The sequence below is a fragment of the Azolla caroliniana genome, unplaced genomic scaffold (assembly GCF_043228905.1).
Source record: "Azolla caroliniana isolate FFs.n. ecotype wild unplaced genomic scaffold, voAzoCaro1.0.p SCAF_1, whole genome shotgun sequence".
NCBI classification, from domain to species: Eukaryota; Viridiplantae; Streptophyta; class Polypodiopsida; order Salviniales; family Salviniaceae; genus Azolla; species Azolla caroliniana.
Window position 1 is genome coordinate 16237450 of NW_028230436.1, and position 20593 is coordinate 16258042.

A 20593-nucleotide genomic window follows, 5' to 3' on the forward strand; every position below is an offset into this window, starting at 1 on the left:
CCTTCTTATTGCTTCTTTTTCACTAAAAAAAAATTTCTTTACTTTTTGTTGGGGTTTTACTTACATTTTTTTATAAATACGTATTATACCTATTTTATCCAATGTTAGTTAAATACTGTATTGGACAAATGTACATGATATTTGATTGAACAACATTGAGGTATAGTACGAATTATCAGCATGCAGACAAGAGAAAGGAATAAGGATATTTAGAAGAAGTAGAATGGAGATATTATTATTATTACAAAGAGAGAATATTATAAATAATAGTTTGCATGCAAACAAGAGAAAAGATAGAGTTTCTTGTTGAAGCAAAATGGTGAGATATTTATTATAAAGAGAGAATGTTACAACTAGAGAATTAAGAGAATGATCGATAATGTAATCTAGAAGGCTGGAGACTGGTGTTGAACCGGAATAACTTGAAAATAGTGAGGGGCTTCAATTTATAGGAGTAGGTAATGACACATGCAAGAGCCAGCAATGCCACATGTCATCCCTTCATGAGTTTCCTCAAATGTTCTAGAAAGTTCCACAATGTTCCATAATGATCCAGAATGTTCTATAATGGTGTATGCATACATCTCTTAATAATGACATGAATTATTATCACATAACCTAAATGACCTAGTGGGTAAGGTGCTATAAGATGAGTGCTAGGGTCGAGGGTTCGAGCTTTGGCATGACCAGTAATCATGACACTATCCCCCTCTTAAAACGATGAGTGCCACGAGTCACCAGGGACGAAAGGCTAGGTTTTCCCGAATACTTGCGATGGAAGGAATTCACAAGTGCTTGAGCATAGTAACGTTGTCGATAGGCTCCCAAGTACGATCATTGGGACTATATCCAAGCAAATCCACCAAGTAATATAGCTTATGGCAAATGATCTTGGAATTAAGGATAGTTGCAACCTCATATTTCGGGTCATCAGTGAGTTGAATGATAGGTGGAGGTGTGACAATACGATGTGGAATAGTGGTAGTAGTACAAGGCACAAGAAGTGAACAATGAAATACTAGGTGAAGATGCATATGGGAAGGTAGATCCAAGTGAAAAGCTACATCATTTATTTGTGCAACAATCTTGAATGGGCCTAAGCGTTGATGATCCAATTTATCACCAGGACGTGTTGTTCGCACATGTCGTCATAGAAGCCATACAAAATCTCCCTTTTGGAAGTTATGTGGAAGTCAATGTCGATCGGCGGCTGGCTTATGGGATGCTTGGGCGTGTTCTAGGTGGGTCAACACCTCTTTTAGAATATGTCTAATGTGGGATACTCGATTTTTGGCCACTGGATTAGTTGGAACTTCAGAAAGCTCTAAGAAATTCCATCGAGGGTGATGACCTGTATCTGCAAAAAATGGAGTGACCTTAGTGGAAGAGTGGACAGAATTGTTTTATGCAAAATCCACAAAATGAAGAATATCAACCTAATCATCTTGTTGATAGCTGATAAAACAACAAAGATATTGTTTTAATGTTTGATTGGTTCTCTCAGCCTAACCATCAGTTTGCGATGATAACTTGAAGAGAGGTTGCAAGAGATCTTGAGTAGTGATAATAAATGCCGCCAAAATTTTGAGATGAATTGTGGCCCACGATCACTAACGATGTTATCTGGAAAGTCATGATGTCGAAATACCTCTCGCATAACAAGATCACTTGTCTCCTTGTTGTTGATGGGCTTCGTACATGGTAGGAAATGTGCCATCTTTGTAAAGCGGTCCACCACTGTCAAGATAGTATCAAACCCTCGAGAAGGGGCAAATCGGTAATAAAATCAAGTGAAATAGATTGCCAGGGTTTTGTTGTGATTGGCAATGGTTGTAACAATCCATAAGGATGGTGACGAGGCATTTTTGTACGACAACATGTGTCACATGTACGAACATACTCCTCAACAAAATTATGGAGCTTAGGCCACCAAAATGCTCGATTGACTAGCTCTAAGGTCTTTTGAATCCCAAAATGCCCAACCATATAAGTTTCATGGCAATGTTGTAACACCTTAAGACGAGAAGATTTATCAGGGGCATAGAGAAGACCCTTATAAAATAGTGGATCATTCTGCCATGTGAATTTATTCTAATCTACATGAGGATGTTGTGCCTTAGAACAAAAAACGTGATTCCGATCAATGTGATCGAGAACTTCTTGAGCAAAGACATCTATTTGAAGATCTTGGCGAATAGAATTAAGGATGTTGGAATCAATTGGCATGTGTGAAATTTCCACTGCTTGTAACCATGCAGGTCCTAAAAGAATTTGCTTTTTATGATCAAATGTTGCCTCACCAGGACGAGGTGCAAGATATGTCCTTTGAGATAAAGCATCTACCTTGCCTTGTTGTGATCCAAGCCAATATAGAATTTTAAACTCAAAATGAGTGAGGAATTGTGCCCACCAAGCCTGCCACCTTGTCAACACCCGAGCATTATGAAAGTATGTTAGGTTTTTGTAGTCATTGTAAACTAGTATTTGATGAAGAGAACCCTCCAAGAGATGTCAGCATTGCTCAAAGGAGTCAACAATAGCTAGCAATTCTCATCTCCCTGTTGTGACAAGATGCTTCCGAGAGCAAAATCTGACGCATCAACTTCCATAATAAATGGTTTGTGGGGATCAACATGAGCTAACATAGGGGCAGATGTAAATGCCTTTTTTAAATCCATAAATGTCGTGGTTGCACCAGGTGTCCAACTTTGCATAAAGGCCATATTCACGCAACCGTTGTAAAACTTGCCGAACATGGGCATTATGCTCTTCCTGTGTCTTGGAATAGATCAGTAGATCATCTAAGTAAATAATCAAAAAGATATCTAGATCCCGAAAGATATCATTAGCCATATGCTGAAAAACTGCAGGTGCATTAGTAAGTCCAAACGGCATGACTATATATTCAAAATGGCCATATCGAGTGCGAAAAGTCGTCTTCCATTCATCGTCAGGATGAATCCTGACAAGATTATAAGCACCTCGGAGATCAATTTTAGTAAAAAAATTTGCCCCACTAATCTGTTCTAAAAGGCTAGAGATCAAAGGTAATGCATACCAATTTCTGATAGTGACTTTATTCAACCCTCGATAATCCACCACCAAACAAAGTGAGCCATCTTTCTTTTTCACAAAGAAAATGGGTGCCCCAGCTGGAGACTTTGAATGTCGAATGAATCCTTTTGCTAGATTTTCATCAATGTATTCCCGAAGAACCTCCAACTTTGTTGGCGACAAATTATAGATCGGTCCCCACGGTGGCTCTTTCACTGGTTGTAGGTCGATGGGACAATCATAAGGTCGATGCTCAAGGAGTATACCAGCTTTCACTTTGTCGAAGACATCTGCAAATTCTTTATACTTGTGTGGAAGTTTAATCTTTGAACTACCCTCAGAGTCTTTAAAAGGCTTTGTTGATATTGCAAATAAAAACATCTCCTCCTTTCTTCCTTCTTTGCATAATTGTTGTAGCGAAATAGTAGAAAATTTGGGGTATTTAGCCTTTACACTATGTTATGTACACATAACGTTGGTGAGGGTAGGTCACTAATATTTACATTAGTGAAGGGACTAATGATTGGATAGAAGGAATGATAGGTGCATGCACTATATTGATTTGGACAACCAATGAATGGAGAGCCTGTTAGAAAGGCAAATCTATTCAAGGGGCCTAGGAAAAGGTATAAATATGAGGCTTAGCTACCCTCATAAGGACATTACGTCGAAAGGCTGTTGTCTTAGACATTGGTGGTGCGGGCTATGCTTTCGTCTCGAGGATTGTGTTTATCTCTTCCAAGGTATTAGTCATCCTAATATCCGGCGGAATAGGACGTCAGTGGTAGGTTAGCTACATCTAGATCATAGCTTGGGGGTGGTCCAGTGGAATGGGTTCTTCTATCCAATCTATTTTCTTTCTTTTACTTTATTTTGGTCTATTGATTAGTAATAGACTCTTAATAGTGGTATTAGAGCTTTTACTAACAAATATTTTTGTTGTTTTGATATTTTTTGCGTGTGAACGATGGGGATCTGTAAAAACAAATAGCTTGCGGAAGCAATAGAAAACTGAACACAGAAACACAAGTTTAATGGAGAGCTTGACAGTACGCGGGAGAGACAGAGAAAGAGCAAAACAAGATAAATCTATTTCAAAACAATAATAACTCTCTCTGTACATAAAACGTGCTCAACAACACTATTTATACAAGTCCTAAGAGGACTGACAGAAGTACGGTGTACTTCAATGCTCATTCGAGCGTCTGACACTAACTACTAGTCATTAACTCCCTCGCAGTCTAGGCTGCTACTAGGCCTCCGGTTACTGCTAGATCCGGCTCACCGGCTCACCGATCCAGCTCATCCTTCCGGATGCCGATCCGGCTCAGGCTTATTCAGTCGATCTGGATCCGGTTGAGGTTGCCGCTCAACACTCCCCTTCAAGCTCAACTTGAGGTCGGATCGTAGTGTTAGTCTCCATGGCAACCGGTCCTTCCACCTCGTTCCTTTTGGCGTCACTCCGCCTCGCTCGCGCTCCTCGTCCAGTCCAGTCTCGTTTGCCCCGACCCTTCTAATTTTGTGCACCTCGACCTCCTTGGTCGGCTTGTCTGCTCAACAAGCCCAGTTCAGCTCCCTCGTTGTTGTGACTTCGGCGCTTGCCGATTCGCCGATCCCTTCATGTTGGCGTCGACTTTCGCTGCATTCTCGTCCTCTTGGCCTTGAATTGATCCGGTTCTTCTGAATCCTTCTGTTGAACCGAATCGGTTGTCTCCGATTCATTCCAGCTCTTGTTCTCAATGAAAGATTTGGGTCTGGCAAGACATATATTGGGGAGGCACATAGTCCGGGACTACACGAAGAAGTTATTGTGGCTGTCATAGGAGAAATACATGAGGAAGGTGCTCCAACAGTTCAACATGACAGATGCAAAGTTGGTCAGGTCGACACTTTCATCAAACTGCAAGTTGTCCAGGAAGCAAAGTCCGAAGACAAAGACAAAGAAGTCAGAGATGATGAAGGTACCATATGCCTCTACCGTCAGAAGCCTAATGTACGCAATGGTGTGTACCCGACCAGACATCGGATCTGTAGTTGGAGTTGTCATCCGGTTCATGAACAATCCGAGAAGAGACCACTGGACCGCGGTCAAGTGGATACTCTGGTACTTGAAAGACGCCTCGCGTATATGCCTCTGATTCGGCTCAGCTTCAATGCTGCACTTCAGAACCTTTGGGTGTATGTGCTACGCACATGTTCCAGATGTGAGCAGAAAGAAGTTGGATGCTAAAAAGCAAGAATTGTATCTTTCTCAGATATAGTGAAGAGTCAAAGGCCTATCGACTCTACGATCTAGAGGCAAGAAATATATTGACAAGTCGCGATGTGGTGTTCGATGAGGAACAATCACAGCTAGCTGAGAACAACAATTCTCAAGTTCTTTCATCAACCGAAGAAGTATTCCCCCCAATCCTCACCCACTATCCAGAAAAGGAAGTTGAACCATCTGATGGTAATGGCTTGCTAGTTCAGCCTATGCCAGTGCGACATGTAAAGAAAATACCTAAGTGGGCTCAACAACTCCTAAAGTACTCTTAAAGTTGAGTTTCCTAAAACTTCAACTGATGGATTGCGAAGATCAAGAAGAATACTCTTAGGGAGAACCTTTGACCACATTGTCAACATGGCTCTGATGGTGGACATCATAGGCTCAGTGTGTGAACCGACCTCTGTGGAGGAAGCCACGGCCAACACGAAGTGGAAAGAGGCGATGATATCAGAATACGATAGCATCATGAAAAATGACACATGGGAGTTGGTAGAGAGGCCAACAAAGAGGACGGTGACAGGCACCAAGTGGGTGTGGAAAGTAAAGTATAAAGTTGATGGTTCTTTGGAGAAATTTAAGGCCAGGCTAGTAGCGCAAGGATACTTCCAAATTGAAGGGTTCGATGTAAGAAACATTTGCACCAACAACTCGCATGACAACAATTCGAATGGTCATAGCGTTGGCTGCTTCAAGAGGATGGCCGATTTATCAAATGGATGTCAAATCGGCATTTCTGAATGAGCATCTCAAGGAGGAGGTATACGCGACACAACCACCAGGGTTTGAGATGCTGAATTCAGAAAACAAAGTCTGCAAGCTGAAGAAGGCGTTGTATGATCTAAATCAAGCATTTAGAGCTTGGAACAAGAGGATAGACAGCTTCTTACAATCAATCGACTTTAAGCAATGTGCTTCGGATGCAAGTATGTATGTCAAAATGAAGGAAGGGAAACAAGTCATCATCATCATTTACGTGGATCATCTAGTACTTACTGGTGACCATGAAGAGTGTATTGGCCAAACACAAGAGTGTTTGAAAACTGAGTATGAAATGATAGACTTGGGGATTTTACACTACTTCCTTGGAATTGAGGTTTGGCAAACCTCGGTTGGCATCATCATGTCACAAAGAAAGTACGCAATAGAGATCTTGAAGACCTTTGGGATGATGGACGGCAAGTCGAAGTCGACTCCAATGGAGTCAAACTACAAGCTATCCCAAGAAGACCCGTCATCAATGGTTGATATAAGAAGTATAGACACCTAGTAGGAAGTCTAATTTTCCTATGCAACACTAGGCCGGATATTTGTTTTGCAGTCGGTGTGGTGAGTTGATTCAGTAACAAGCCGAAGGAGACTCATTGGAAAGTTGCACTACGTGTATTACAATACATTGTGGGTACTTTAAATTACGGAATATTCTAAAAGCCAACAATTGACGAACTTAGTGGATATTATGACTTCGATTGGGTTGGAGATAGTGATTCCAGAAAATCAGTTTCTGGATATTGTTTTTCAATAGGCTCTAGAGTTGTTTCATGGAGTAGTAAAAAACAACCAACTGTGGCACTATCTTCAACGGAGGCAGAATACAAAGCAACATGCATAGGAGCATGCGAGGTAGTTTGGCTAAGAAGAATACTTATGGATGTGGCGGTTCCAATAAGGACGGTGTCGTGTGGTTTTTCACACATGATATAAAAACTATGTAAAATAATAATAATGAAATAATTATTTTAGATTAGATTAGTAGCTTATTATAGAAAGATGGATGTACTCAAGAGCTTTAAAACGCATTTCACTACATACAAGATGGAAGTTATGAGAACATAAAGTTTGAGAAGATAGGGAAAATAGAATTTTGAAGTATCCCACATAGATAGGAAACTTAAGGCCCTGGCTATATAAGCACATTGAGATCCCTCATTTTTCATTTGTGCTAAGAGCACTTTAGCCACTTTGTCTAGATAGATGAATGTGGCCAAGTTCCTAAAAACCGACTGGCAATAAAATGGAACCGGAACCGGCCAATAATAAAATCAAAACCGGTCAGAAAGAAATTTAGAACCGAACGGTAAGCAAATCGGAACCGGCTAGTAAGCAAACCGGAACCGGCCGGAAAGCAAACCGAAATCAGCTGGTAATCATCGAATTGGCCGGTTATGGAACCAGAATTGGTTGGAAAGCAAACCGGAATTGGTCGGTAAGCAATCCGAAACCGGCCGGTAATCAAATCGAAACCGGTGAAACCGGCGAAACCGGCAATTGGATGAAGTCGGAAACCGGGCGAAGCCGGCAACCGGAAATCGGCGACCGAACGAGGCTGGATGCGGACCAGACGGATTGGATGGGCGGCGATCGAGACGGACGGATGATAGGATCATGTGGCAAATTAAAGTAAAGTAAAGGAGACTAAAGTAAAGGCCATGTGGACAGTCGCATGCAACTAAAAGAAAAAGGCATGCAACTAAAAATGGATGCAACTAAAAGTAGAGGCCATGCAACTAAAAGTGGGCATGCAAAGTAACAGTGAAGGGATGATCAACGGAGAACTCCATATATAATCCTCTTTTTTTTTACACTCATCCACTCTCTCTGCATTTTTCTTTTTCTTTTCCTTCTTAGCTCCCTTATCTTATCGAAGCCATAACACTCAAAAACCCTAATTTTCCTTACGAAATCCATAAACCCTAATTTTCCCTACGGAAGCAATATCTCTCAAAACCCCTAATTTTTCCTTTCTATTATTCTCAGTAAACCTAAAACTTTGGAATCCCAATCTTGGGACATATTGTAATTTATTTTCCTTTGTTAATGAAAATTACTAAATTTTCTCCTTTCTATTAATTGTTAAAAGTATAAACCCACGAATGTGATGTCCTCTAGTAAGAGGCCTCGGGGTCCTGCCTCAAGTTCACATATCCTCGTCATATTTTCGCGACAACGGCAATGGTATTGTGTGACAATTAGAGTTGCATGGCCATTGCCAAGAACCCCGTATTTCATGCACGATGTCGTGATGTGGCATGTCTAGTGCGAGAAAAACTCAAAAATTGAGGATCCACACACATTTCACGAATACTTGTAAAAATGAAAATAAATAAACCTAGGTCACAATGGCATTGAGTGCATGTAGAGGGTTGCAAGTAGGATTTGAACCTTGCACCTCTAAGGTAAGAGGCAATTACCTTACCACTAAAGCTACTACAAACTGCTTTAGATGTTCTATATTTCTTTCTCATATTCAGTATTCCATAGGAAACAAACGAACAAAACTGTGTACACAAAACCACGGTTTTAAGCCCATGGTTTCCTGCATGTCACAAAGCAAAACTGTGTGCACAAAAACCATGGCTCCAAGCCCATGGTTTTGTGCATGGACAAACCTATAAAACCCCTAGTACGGCTTGTGTAAGGGGGGGCTCAATATGATATGACCATCATCATCACCATCAATAATATAAGCTTCTATTTCTTCTTCTTCGCATCTATCTTGTAATTATTTATCTACTTTTGAAAGTGTACAATCTTCAATCTTCTCAAGTGTAATAGGTCTTCCTCCAATCTTACATTCACATCGTCCTCTTCTCAATACCTTGACGGACATCCTCCTTGGTCCAAGACCCCGGTGGTCCCACTCAAGCGAAGCACGCTCGCACGCGCATCTTCGCGACATTTTTGGTGAACCCGACGTGAAGAGCGGTAGGGGAGGATGAAGATGGACGAGGAAAATCTAATGAAGGCAATGTCAAAGATGATGATGGTGTTTTCAAGAGAAGGGAAAACACGAGATGCAGCCCAACAAGCTGTCGAAAGCATGATCAAGCGAGTCGGGTTTTTCGATGGAGGCGAAGTCCAAATATTTCTAAAGGCCTACAATGCCGAAATGGATTCAAGAGGAGTGGAGGAAACAATGAGGTTGGAGTACTTTTGTCGAGTGGTGGCCAAACCGATCTTCGAAGAGATTAAAGAGATTCAAAAAACTCACGATTCGTGGGTGTCCTTCAAAGAAGCTTTACGAGAGTCATATGGTTACGAAGAGCAAAAGGGACGAGGTATGTATGAGTTTCACAAATGGGTGTCATCGAGAAAGACCCACCAGAGTGCTATGCATACATTTGTTGAGTTTGAGTATCGATTCGCTCAACTCTCGGACCGGGATCGAAGATTGGTGGGGGTGAATAAAGTTCTACTGTTTGTAAAGTCAATCGATCGGAATGAAAGGAAGGCCATTGGAATCCAACTCGAGGATGACAATGGTGAAAATGGCCTCACTGAGGATTGGGCCAAAGTGGAAAGGGTATGCCGACAACACGATAAGAGGGAGATGAGATTCTCATCGACAACAACACGACCCACAAGGGATGTTCAAAGGAGAATGGGATGTGGCAATAAAAACCCACCGAAGGAAGAAAGCTCGAAGAGGGAAGCTTCGACAGAACTCAACATAGAATCCTTGATGAGAGAGGCATTCATGAACTTAAAGGCACAAGTCGAGGTTGAAGAGAAGCTGAAAATAAAACCGAGGAAAATGGTGATCGACGAAGAGGAGACCTCCCGACAAATGCAGACTAATGATGCGGCCAATACGAAGGCCCAGGTTCGGTATGACAGTACCATGGGAGAAGGTGTGAAACAAACCACCTTCTCGACTTATGGAGGAACGACGGTCGAGAGAAGGGCCGAAGACTCGAGAGCGGGAAATGCTGCTTTAAGAGTGGACGAGCATTTTGGAACACATGTTGTGTCCGAAATATCGAGTAATGAAGGTGCAAGCATGAGGGAAGCTTGCTGTATCAAGGGATGTAAAGAGTGCGAGGTCGACGTGATTGAGGTGGTAGCCACGAGGAACGACATCGAGTCGCAGATGGCTAAGGAAGAGGCCACGACGAATGACCGTGTCGAGACTTTCCCAACACTTGATCTAGAGACTTGGGCAGTTGCGTCCAAGAGCCAACATGAGACCCAAGAGACGGAAAGTGATGGGGAAGAAAATATTGAAGACAATGCGAATAACAACATTGAGCGAAAGATGGCTACAGATGAGAAGACGGTGACCGATGGTGTCGACGTTCTCCCCACAATTGTTCCTGAGACTTCGGCAGTTGTGCTCGAGTGTCAACGTGAGACCGGAGAGATGGAAGGTGACGGCAAGAAATCAAAGGACCAAAGCGGCGATGAGGACGATGACCACGGACGAAGGGATCCCTCCACACCGGTTCCGGAGACTTCGGCAGTTGTGCCCGAGAGCCAACATAAGACCGAAGAGATGGAAGGTGGCGGCGAGGAGATGAGGGTCGAAGCCAGCACATACAAAGGAACGATGGCCAACAAGGAGGCCAAAAACAAAGCTACAATAGAGTTCGATGAAGAGCCAAAGAGCGGCAAGAAAGGAAGAACCGGAATACAATCCGGATGGAAGATGACTCGGTTGGTATTCCGACCCGAACGGAAGCCGACCCGGACGAGAGTTGATCAACCAGGCCCGACCCAACTAAAAACCGGACAGAAACTAACCCGAACGAAAGTCGATCATCTAAGTCCGATTCGGCCGAATGCGAATCCGAACGAAGGCCGACCAAGCCAGAAGTTGATTGGTCGAGACCGATCCCAACAGAAGTTGAGCCGGCCTAGACAGAGGTCGAAGCAAACGAGCCGCGACATCCAGTCGAGGCTGTTGAGCAGAAGGAAAGGCAAGCATGAGACGAGAAAGGATGATAAAGGAAAGTTAAGTGACCAAGGAGATGGCCGAGATGAAGGTGGCACATGCACGAGGCATGAAGCGTTATGCTCGGGAGGAGCACAGGGAGCCATGACAACTAGACATGGCAATAAAAAAGGTGAGCGAATGATATGGTGGATCGGATGGCAACGACAGTTTGAAGTAGACGACAAAAAGACGGTGCGGACGAGGCACAAGAAAGGAGGAAATCAAACACCAACCACCTTTGACCCTTCCACATCACTCTTTTCTTCTTGGCACATACCGGAGGATGTGCGGTTTGGTGGGGGTGGATGTCGTGATGTGGCATGTCTAGTGCGAGAAAAACTCAAAAATTGAGGATCCACACACATTTCACGAATACTTGTAAAAATGAAAATAAATAAACCTAGGTCACAATGGCATTGAGTGCATGTAGAGGGTTGCAAGTAGGATTTGAACCTTGCACCTCTAAGGTAAGAGGCAATTACCTTACCACTAAAGCTACTACTAAGTGCTTTAGATGTTCTATATTTCTTTCTCATATTCAGTATTCCATAGGAAACAAACGAACAAAACTGTGTACACAAAACCACGGTTTTAAGCCCATGGTTTCCTGCATGTCACAAAGCAAAACTGTGTGCACAAAAACCATGGCTCCAAGCCCATGGTTTTGTGCATGGACAAACCTATAAAACCCCTAGTACGGCTTGTGTAAGGGGGGGCTCAATATGATATGACCATCATCATCACCATCAATAATATAAGCTTCTATTTCTTCTTCTTCGCATCTATCTTGTAATTATTTATCTACTTTTGAAAGTGTACAATCTTCAATCTTCTCAAGTGTAATAGGTCTTCCTCCAATCTTACATTCACATCGTCCTCTTCTCAATACCTTGACGGACATCCTCCTTGGTCCAAGACCCCGGTGGTCCCACTCAAGCGAAGCACGCTCGCACGCGCATCTTCGCGACAACGTACTAAACACATACAGATTCAGTATCACTATGTGCGGGAGCTAATAAATGATGAGACTGTTGAGCTTGAGTATTGTCCGACATCAAAAAATGTTGCGGATATCTTCACAAAGGCACTTGGAGCAGAACATCTACAACAACACCTTCGACGACTAGGAGTTGGCCCAATTCCAAGTGAACTCAATGGGTTGACCATTGAGGGGGCGTGCTAGATATAATCAATGATCAACCCCAAGTTGTAAATCTATCCCCATATGTGCTCTTAGAGTGCATATTTTGTGATAGCGCCCCAAATGAGGAGCGGCTAGTGTGCAACTCGACCATATGGGTCGATAAGGTGTTAATCTAGGAAACTGTAGATGCGTAGGACACAATGGATTTAGGAAAGAGAAAAATAGGTAATAGGTTTGGCTAATCAAATCAACTAGAATATTTTGTGGGCAAGTTACGATGTACTTAGTCTTGAAGTATGTGCCATTGACTTCAAGATAAGTACTATCTAGCACTAGTCTGTATCTAGGGAATTTGGTCATATTAAATGACAAGTCTGTTGATAGAAAAGGAATATCTCAACTACTATCAACTGACATGCACATTTAATGTTACACTTATAACCCTTGTGTTCGTCCGAGAAGCCTACGAGAATGCACTTATTAGCTTTGGCATCCAACTTCCTCCTCTTCTCTTTCGGCACATGCACATAGGCAATGTTGCCAAATACCTTCAAGTGTGCTCCATTCAGCTTCCGCACGAAATACAACTTATGCGGTGACACCTTTGCTCCAGAAGCAGAAATCTGATTCTATATGTAAATAACCGTCCTGACCGCTTCGGCATAGTAGAACTTAAGCATATGCTTCTCCTCAAGCATTTCCCTTAACTCTTCCTCAATTGTCTGATTCTTCCTCTCAGTTACGCCATTTTGCTCCGGCGTATGTCTGTCAGAGAATTCGTGTAGAATTCCCTCCTTCTACAGATCGCTTGAGAACTGGTCGGAAAAATACTCTTTTCCGCCATTGGTCCTAAGGCATTTGATGTTTTGGCCAGTCTCCCATTTGACAAGTGTTGAGCAGCAAGCTCAACCGGAGCCGGATCGGTTGAATAAGCGAGATGAATCGGTATGCCGGTGAGCAACCGAGCCGGTAAGCAGTAAGGACCGGTGAGCTGGGGAGCCGGTATGCCAGATCCAATCCGTAACCGGAAGCCTAGTATAGGTTAGACTACTAGGCAGTTATAGTCTCGTAGTTAGTGTCAGACGCTCGTGTGAGCATTGAAGTACACCGTACTTCTAACAGTCCCGTGTGGACTTGTATAAATAGCGCTGATGAGCGCGTTGTAGATACAGAGCACAGAGTATTCATATAATTTTTGAAAAATAGTGTGTCTTGCTCTCTCTGTCTCTCTCTGTCTCTCCCACGTACTCTCTGTCTCTCTCTCTCTCTGTGTGTATTGTTCTTTCTAACGCTTCCACCAGCAATCTTTGACATGGTATCAGAGCACGTGGGTTGAGAACCTCTGCTGCAGACATCTACGCTTGTGAAGGAAACCCTAACAGATCGGAAAGCAGACACAAAAGGAGAAATGGACAGAGGTATGGCTACGTCGCTCCCGGTGGAGAAGCTCGACAGAACAAACTACGCATCTTGGTCATACAAGATGCACCAGTACTTGCTTGGGCATGGCTACTAGAGTTATGTCGACAGAGTGAACGACTCAGCACCGGAGACGACACACAAGGACTTCCCAGTGTGGGAATAGGCGGCAAGCAGGGTGATGTACTGCTTCGCGTCTAGTGTTCGTGACCAGCTGCTCAGCCATATCCGTGACGCCAAGACACCGAAGGATTCTTGGGGAAACTTGAAAAAGGTCTTCGCCGCAAGCACCACTGCCCGGAAGCTGCAACTCAGACATGAGTTGAGCAATGTTCGACAGAAGAACATGTCAGTAGCAGATTACACAGCCCAAATCAAAGGGATCTGTGACGCGCTTGCCTCTTTAATGTCACCATAGAGGAAGACGAGATGGTGCAGGTCTGTCTTTGAGCCCTAGCGTCCAAGTTCGGAGCTTTCCAGACTGCGGTTTGTACAAGGGAGAATACGCCCTCATTTTTCGACTTACAGTCGATGCTCCTTGTAGAGGAGAACCACGCCGATGCATCTACCAGTGCATCCCCAGACAGCCGGATGTTGTACACAGGAGTGGATCGGTCCCACGTGCGTGGTGGACGAGGCAGGTCGGCACACAATGGAGGCGGCCGGCAAGAGCAGGAACGAAGGCACAGTGAGTGTGCCGACAGCAATTCCGGGATTTCCACAAGCAGGGGGAGTCCAGGTGGTGCCAGAGGCCGGCAAGACAAATCCGCTACGGAATGCTGGTACTGTGGCAAAAAGGGCCACATGGAAAGCGAGTGCTGGAGAAAGCGTGCCGATTCGGACAAATCCGGATCCAGCAAGACCGGTAAGGAAGGCCAGCAAAGCTCGCACTACGCAAACAGATCGGGAGGATCCAAGAACGGTAAGGGGCCAGCCTTGGTGATGAAGCACAAGGAAAACTCAATGACGAAGACCACTTCCAAATCGGAGGAAGTGTGGTACGTTGACTCCGGCGCATCGAACCACATGACGAGCCACGGGGAGTGGTTCTCCTTTTTGGAGAAGCCGAATCAATCGGGAGTTATCGAAACCGGAGACGACACTCCCCACCCAATCGTGCTCGTCGGAGAAGTCCCTTTGAGCCACGTCGGACAGAGGGGGAAGCTAATGAATGTATTACATGTTCCGACGATCACGAAGAACCTGTTGTCGGTCAGACAGATCGTCGACCAGGGGATGCAGGTGCGGTTTACGCACCTCGGGTGCTTCATTGAGGATGAGGGCGAAGTTATTGTACAAGGGCGCAGAGATGGGAGGATTTTTATCCTCAACACCAATGACGTCGGCACCGCACTGTTCGCCAAAGGACAGAAGGTCGAGTCGGATATCGACCTGTGGCACAAGCGGATCGGCCACGTCAACTACCGAAGGCTTCAAGACCTGCAAATGGAACAAGTCGTTTTCGGTTTGCCGAAGTTTAGCGGCCGGAGAACCCAGATTTGTGAAGCCTGCCAACTCGGGAAGCAACACCGGCTTCCATTCCCCTACGAAAGAAATTGAAGCCGTAACAAGCTCGATCTTATCCACTCGGATGTGTGGGGACCGGCACAAAATGTTAGCATTGGCGAGAGTCGATATTTCGTCTCCTTCATCGATGACTACACGCGGCATACGTGGATCTACCTCATTGAGCGGAAGAGCGGAGTCTTCGAGTGTTTCCGGAGCCTCCAGAAGATGGTGGAACGGGAATCAGAGAGGAAGATCAAATGCCTACGGTCGGATGGTGGAAAAGAGTACTTTTCGGGCCAATTCAACAGCTATCTGCAACAAAAAGGAATTCGGCGAGAATTCAGTTGCAGATACACACTACAACAGAACGGTGTGGCCGAAAGGAAGAATCAGTCGCTGATTGACGTGGCTAGGGCAATGCTGGAGGAAAAGAGCATGCCCAAGTTTTACTGGGCGGAGGCGGTCCAAACGGTCGTTTACATCCAGAACCAGATCGGGGACAAGGTGTCAGCTCACGAGTTGTATTTCGGGTGCAAGCCGAATTTGAGACACCTCCGGATATTCGGCAGCATAGCCTATGTACATGTGCCGGATGAGAAGCGGAGAAAGCTGGATGCAAAATCAGAAAAATGCATCCTAGTCGGCTATGCTCAAGAGCAAAAGGGGTATAAGTGTTATAACCCCCGGACGAAGCAGGTCCGAGTCAGCCGAGATGTCAAGTTTGATGAATTGGCATCGTGGTATTCCATACCAACTCCGACTTCCGATCCCGACCCGATGTCGGAGGATGGGGCTAGTGAGCCTGAACCGGCCCAGGTAGAGAAAGATGAAGCCGGGACTCAAGATGAGAGTCCGGAATCATTCCGGTTAAGCGGACCGAATGAGGGACTGGATCAGTCCAACCAGTCGGATGATGAGACGGCGAGTAGTGGGGACTCTGTCGTGCTCTCCCCGCGCAAGGAACCGAGGAGACGGTTCACACGCAAAGAGAAAGGGAAACAGAAGATGTCGGAATTCGAGACCGGCAATGATGAGTTGGATCGGTGCATATCTGACTTCGGCAAGGACATAGGCAAATATTCGGGAACAAAGACCGAACCGGCCAAGAAGGGTCTCATACCGGGTAACGGTGAGTTACGCCGGTCCACCCGCCAGAAGGATCCCGTTAAACGGTACGGGTATAACGAGTACATGGCGCATCATTATGCGTACATGACCAAGGTTGCGGAAGTGCGTGAGCCGGAGAGCTACGCAGAAGCAGCAAAGGACGCAAATTGGCGTGCTGCTATGGAGGAAGAAATGCGGGCACTAGATGCCAACAGAACTTGGGACCTGGTTGACCCTCCCCGTCACTGTAAACCGATCGGATGCAAGTGGGTGTAGAAGGTAAAGTACAATGCCGACGGTACAGTCAACCAGTACAAGGCCTGGTTAGTGGCGAAGGGATATGCGCAGACCCACGGAATCGACTACGACGAGACCTTCGCTCCTGTAGCAAAGATGACGACGGTCCGTGTGGTACTGGCGGTTGTTGCGGCAAGGGGGTGGCATCTTCATCAGATGGATGTGAAGAATGCCCCCCGGATTTCAGTCGGAGGTGAACAAGTCGGCGGTATGCCGACTGAGGAAGTCGTTGTATGGCTTGAAGTAAGCCCCCCGTGCTTGGAATGCTAAGATCATGCACCGGTTGCGAAAGATGGGGTTTGTTGCCTCTAAGTCAGACTCTTCCCTGTTCATCCGTCAAGGCTCAAACGGTCTGGTGTGTATCTTACTCTATGTTGATGATTTAGACATCACCGGCACAGGTCTTCCGGAAATCAACCGCGTCAAGTCCCAGTTGTCGGACGCATTCGATATGAAGGACTTGGGGGACCTTCATTATTTTTTGGGGATCGAGGTGATCCGCAACCCCGACGGTATATTGCTTTCTCAACGCCATTATGTGTTGAATATACTGTACAAATTCGGCATGACGGAATGTCGACCTGTCTCCACACCCCTGGACCGGAATCAAAAGATCCGTGCCAACTCCGAACCAGCCTGCGATGAGAAACGGTTCCAACCAATAGCCGGAAGCCTGATCTACTTGACCATCACCTGACCCGACATTAGCTATCCGGTCGGAGTGGTAAGCCAATTCATGCAGAAGCCGATCGTGGAGCACCTTCAGTGCGCGCAACGAATACTGAGGTATGTAAGCGGCACTAAGGACCGGGGGCTCTTATACCGGCAAGGTATAACCGAAGAGCTTGTCGGCTACACGGATGCCGACTGGGCTGGCGATGCAACCGATCGTCGCTCAACTTCCGGCTTTATGTTTTCTCTTGGGAGCGCGGCTATTGCGTGGAGCAGCAAAAAGCAGCCAACAGTGGCTCTATCCAGCACTGAGGCTGAATACCGGGGCGCGACCATTGCCACCTACGAAGCCATTTGGCTTCGGCGGCTACTACAAGACCTGCAAATCGAGGTACCGACCCCGATCCTGATCTACTGCGATAACCTCAGCAGCATGCAGCTCGCCAAGAACCATGTGTTCCATGCTCGCACAAAGCACATAGAAGTGCATTATCACTTCATGCATGAGTGGGTCCTGAGCGATGAAGTTGAACTACGATATGTTCACACGGATCGGCAAGTTGCCGACATCTTCACCAAGCCTCTCGGGTCGGACAAGTTGCAGCACTTTACCAAAATGCTTGGTGTTCAGCATCTCGACGTGCCGCACTTGAGGGGGAGACGCAAGGGCAAAGACACTACCGAAACGGGCAAAGGCAAAAAAATTGTTGGACCCATAGGTAAGAGAAGAACCGGTAGAGGTGGAAACAAGAAGAAAAATGAAGCCGAGTCAATGAAGGAAGTCAGCACATCCGAACAAGTTGGTGAACCGGCTGAAGAAGCCAAGGGAAGCACGGAGAAGGCCAAGACCCGGACGTGGTCCGATGTGGTGAGAGGCCTGAAGCCGAAAATCAAATCGGAGGATACCGATTCAGACAAGAGCTGGAACGAGTCGGAGACAGCTGATTCGGATCAACAGACGGATCCGGATGAGTCGGATCAACGAGAGGCCAAGGAGACACAGACGCAGCGGAAGTCGATGCCATCGCAGTGGAACCGACGGATCGGCAAGCGCCGGAGTCATAGCAGCGAAGGAGCTGAGATGGACCTATTGAGCAGACATGCCGAAGGTCAAGGCACGCAGAACCAAAGGGGTCGCGGCAAACCGAACCGAACCGGACAAGGAGCGCGAGCAAGGCGAAGCGATGCCAAGAGAAGTCGGTTGGAAGAACCGGCTGCCACAGAGGTTGACACTACGACCCTACCTCAGGTTGAGCTTGAGGGGAAGTGTTGAGCGGCAAGCTCAACCGGAGCCAGATCGGCTGAATAAGCGAGATGAATCGGTATGCCGATGAGCAACCGAGCCGGTAAGCAGTAAGGACCGGTGAGCTGGGGAGTCAGTATGCCGGATCCAATTCGTAACCGAAAGCCTAGTATAGGTTAGACTACTAGGCAGTTATAGTCTCGTAGTTAGTGTCAGACGCTCGTGTGAGCATTGAAGTACACCGTACTTCTAACAGTCCCGTGTGGACTTGTATAAATAGCGTTGATGAGCGCGTTGTAGATACACAGCACAGAGTATTCATATAATTTTTGAAAAATAGTGTGTTTTGCTCTCTCTGTCTCTCTCTATCTCTCCCGCGTACTCTCTCTCTCTCTCTCTGTGTATTGTTCTTTCTAACGCTTCCGCAAGCAATCTTTGACAACAAGGCTTTTCACCTTTAAGAAACAGGAGAAGACTTCGCTCTTCTTCTTGATCAATCATGCCCAAGTATGTCGAGTGTAATCATCAATGAAGGTTACAAAGTAACGACTACCGATGATGCTCACATTCTGCGCCATTCCCCATACATCCGAATGGATTAAATCGAGCTTGTTATGACTCTGATTATGCTCGTTGAGGAATGGAAGTCGGTGTTGCGTCCCTAACTAGCAAGCTTCACATGTTTGGCCTTTTCGATCGTTGAATCTTAGTAGGCCGAAAACCACTTGTTTCGCCTGTATCTCCTGAAGCTTGGGAAAGTTTACGTGGCCAATTCGCTTGTGCCACGAGTCCATATCTTATTCAACCTTTTGGCCTTTGACAAAACACTCTTGTGCAGTGATCTGGCCTTCTTCCTCTATGAAGCACCCGAGGTGAGTAGATTGAACCTGCATCCCTTGATCGACGATCTGTCCAACCGACACCAAGTTCTTGGTGAAATTCGACCTTTTACCCTTTGACACAACGCCCTTGTGCAATGATCCGGCCTTCTTCCTCTATGGAGCACCCGAGGTGAGTAAATTGAACCTGCAATCCTTGATCGACGATCTATCCAACCAACACCAAGTTCTTGGTGATCATTGGGATGTGTAGGACGTTCCTCATTATTCCTCTTTGGCCGACATGGCTCAGAGGAACATCTCCAATATGTTCGAATGGTTGAGGGGTGTCGTCACCAATTTCAACGACCCCCGACTATTCCGACTTCTCCAACATCGAGAACCACTCCTTGTGGTTCATCATATGGTTTGATGCTCCAGAATCACATTGTCACGGTATTCCACATGTACATGTCGGATTGGGCGGGACCGCGTGGGTCTTGGACTGGGGAGTTGGAGACGGAGAGGCCATTGAGCTTGTAGTGACCTAATCGGCTCACTTGCTAGACTTCTTCTTTGAGCAAACGGGTGTCCAATCCAGCCATGTCGCCGGACTTTAGAAATGAGCACACAGGCTCGCGAACTCATGTAGAAATGCGTGGAACAGATTGGGAGAGGAGAAGCAATGCCTCCCAAACACAAAAACTGAGATACAAATGTAGACCCAACATAGAAAAGGAGTCGGATACAGCAAACCACGAATAAATTAACAGACATAGAAGAATACAACCGGACTCGGCTGGTGACAGGGCTTCGAGCTATGCACACATACACACATACACACACACACCGACCGGTGAGCCTCTGGTCGGGAGCACACAGGCTTCCTACGCGAGCAGAGGCCTCACACCTATCTATCCGATCTAGCACATCACAAAAAACCAATAACACCTTCTCCTCCAAAATGATGGATCCCCAAAATTGTCTTCATTCCCTCCTTTTATAGTTCACGGAGGGTCCGTTACATCAGCATTCATGACAACCACTTCTGTCAGCGATTCTCCCCCTGATTTTTTGTTATCACACACTTATATTCCCCTCTTTCAAGGGATCATAAAGTACGTATTCAATACTCCCTACCTTCTACTTACTAGTCCTAGGTTCTTTACAATAGTTTTATACAAGATCCCCTTTTATGTGCGTCTGTGCACGCCCTTGTTCACACGCGATCGGCGAGTTTTCTTCTTGTGGTTGGAATCCTGCATGACATCCACCCCCACCAAACCACACATCCTTCGACATGTGCCAAGTAATGAAGCGGTGGAGATTACAGTTCGATCCTTACTTGTCC